The sequence below is a fragment of the Peromyscus californicus genome, unplaced genomic scaffold (assembly GCF_007827085.1).
Source record: "Peromyscus californicus insignis strain IS unplaced genomic scaffold, ASM782708v3 Scaffold_9__1_contigs__length_137607984, whole genome shotgun sequence".
Lineage (NCBI taxonomy): Eukaryota > Metazoa > Chordata > Mammalia > Rodentia > Cricetidae > Peromyscus > Peromyscus californicus.
Window position 1 is genome coordinate 40,718,349 of NW_026294617.1, and position 2,605 is coordinate 40,720,953.

The 2,605-nt window shown below is 47.9% G+C and overlaps 1 pseudogene; it reads right to left on the reverse strand.

Annotated features, from left to right (window-relative positions):
- Positions 1–431: 431 nt before the first annotated feature.
- LOC128105490 (casein kinase I-like) lies at positions 432–1,888 on the reverse strand (annotated as a pseudogene).
- Between the last annotated feature and the right edge of the window lie 717 nt (positions 1,889–2,605).

Genomic DNA, 2,605 nt, shown 5'->3' on the forward strand with positions numbered 1-2,605 from the left:
GGCTGGGGGTCACCCAGGCACAGAGGGAGAGGAAGCCATACTTCTAGACACACCTGGGAAGTGGAGAAGTCCTCCAGCCCAGGGCTGTCATCTTCCTCCTGCCTTCCTGACCACACCACCAGCATCTTGATAGAGTCTTTAACTTAGTAGTTCTTATGTTGGAGAGGGTTGAGGGTGGTATAGAACCAGGAGTAAATTTAGGAAGCAGAGGAAGAGAACAGTAGTCCTTGAGTTTTTGTGAATGACACCTTCACTGTAAACAGTGGGAAGAGAGTCAACCAGAGAGCCCAGGGCAAGCAGTGGAGAAGCAGCAGTTCTGGACCCGCTCAGAGCTCAGTCAGAGGGATCACCACTGGCCCACTTGGCCTTGGCTGCCTGCACTGGCTCCTTCTGGGGGCATCTGTCTTCTTCTTTTTGGTTTGGATCTCCACCCTCCCCCACAGAGGAGTCCTTTCCAATGATAAATGGCAGGAGCTGCAGGTGCAATTGGAACCAGAGTCCCCAGGACTTGAGGACTCCTGGGAGGCACTGGTCACTTGTGTCGCTGAGCAGTCTTCTTCCTTTTCCTCTTAAAGAAACAGCAGCACCTTCACCTCGGCATGAGCTGTGGTTGGTGCATTTGAGTGAGCTCCAGTGGGGTCATCAACATTCAGCTCTCCATTGGTTGAGCTAACCACCTGTACTGAACCCCCATGGCGGTCTGCGGCCAAGTGAGACGTCAGGTCTGAGGTATTGGTCTGCCGGCTGGGCTGGATTTCCCACTCTCCTCAGCGCTCTGATGATGCAGTCTGATTTCGAAGAGGCTGTTGTTGTGATGGCTGATCCCTGTGCGCGTGGCTTTCTCGAGTTATTGCGGATGCGCCAGAATCGACATGAACCGATCCTACTGGAGTAGGAATAGGCCTTCCAACCCAATCATAGGCATAGTCAAAGGTGTAGCCTTTCCGTTCAAACAAATCTGTGAAGAGGGTCTGTAAATACTCATAATCAGGCTTTTCAAAGAAGTCTAATCGCCTGACATACCAAAGGTAGGTTGCCATCTCCTCTGGAAAGTTCTCACAGAGAGCTTCGATGGGGGTATTCCTTTTGGTATCACCAATTTTTTGATATATCAAAATGTATCAGCCTTGAGTCCTTGCCAGGGTAGGCTGCCTCTGAGGAAGTCCATGAACATATGGCCCAGGACTTCCAAATCATCTTGCCAGCTTTGCTCTTTGCCCAGATGTGTGTTGATAGACATGTATCGTGCCGTTCCAGTTAAGCTTTTGTGCTCTCTGTAAGGTATGTGTTTTTTGGTTTCAGGATCAATGTATTCCTTGGCTAGTCCAAAATCTATTATGTGTATTACACGCTCTTTCTTATTGCCTTGTCGGCCAATCAAGAAGTTCTCTGGTTTGACATCTCGGTAAATAAGATTCTTTGAGTGTACATACTCCATTCAAGAAAGCAACTGGATGGCTATCATTAACACCATCTTCAAAGTAAACGTTCGGTCACAGAGGTCAAATAAGTCCTCCAAGCTAGGGCCAAGGAGCTCCAGCACCATGGCATTGTACTTTCCACATGGTCCAAAATAATATACTGTGGGAGACCTTCACCTGTACTGCCAAGCTGTTTATAAAATCTGTACTCTAAATGAAGTTGTGGAGTGCGTGATTTTATTGGTTCCAGTTTAATGGCTACATATTCATTGGTGTAGAGATTTTTACCTAATCTCAGCTCTCCAAAGTTCCCACACCCTATCTTCTTGCCAATCCTGAAGGTGGGTCCCACCATGAGAACTCCAGAGGATGCTGAGGTGCCAGATGGTCGGGAACAGTGTGTATTCCTTTGTGCCATGGTTTTAGTTGTCCATTGTCTGTCATCTTTTTCCGTTAGAATGGTCCATGATCCTACACGACAGTCTCGGAACAATGAGTGGCCTCAGTGTGTATACTTCTCTTCAACACAGAAGTATGTCCAAACCAACTGCAGTCAGAGAATGAGAATGAGTTTTGGCACCATATTTATGCTTCTAGTGTACTACCAGAAGATGAAAAACCACTGATGAATTCTTGAAGAACGTGTAGTCTGTAGGTCTCAAGCACAGGAGGATGTTTTGTAACCCATTCAGTCCCACTGAGTCAAAAGAGCACTGCCCTCACACCTGTCCTCCTGCACCGGCTGTGGTCCAAGGTTCCAAGGGGTGGGTGCGGTCCCCTCCCCAAGACGCCCAGTGCTTCTCTCAGCCACCCTTAAATCGACGGCTTCCCCTTTTGACCATTTTAATATGGCTACTAGAAAACTAATTTGTATAATACAAGAAATAAATTTTATACTTTGTTCAAATATCTACAGGACACAGTAGGTCTTTTTTTATTTTATAATTTAATTTAATTTTACATATCAGCCATGGATTCCCCTGTCCTCCCTCCTCCCGCCCTCTCCCCATCCTCCCCCAACCCACCCCCCATTCCCATCTCCTCCAGGGCAAGGACTCCCCTGGGGATTCAGCTCAGGCAGGTAGATTCAGTTGAGGCAGGTCCAGTCCCTTCCTCCCTTCACCCAGGCTGAGCAAAGTGTTCCTGCATAGGCCCCAGGCTCCAAACAGCCCCCTCATGCACTA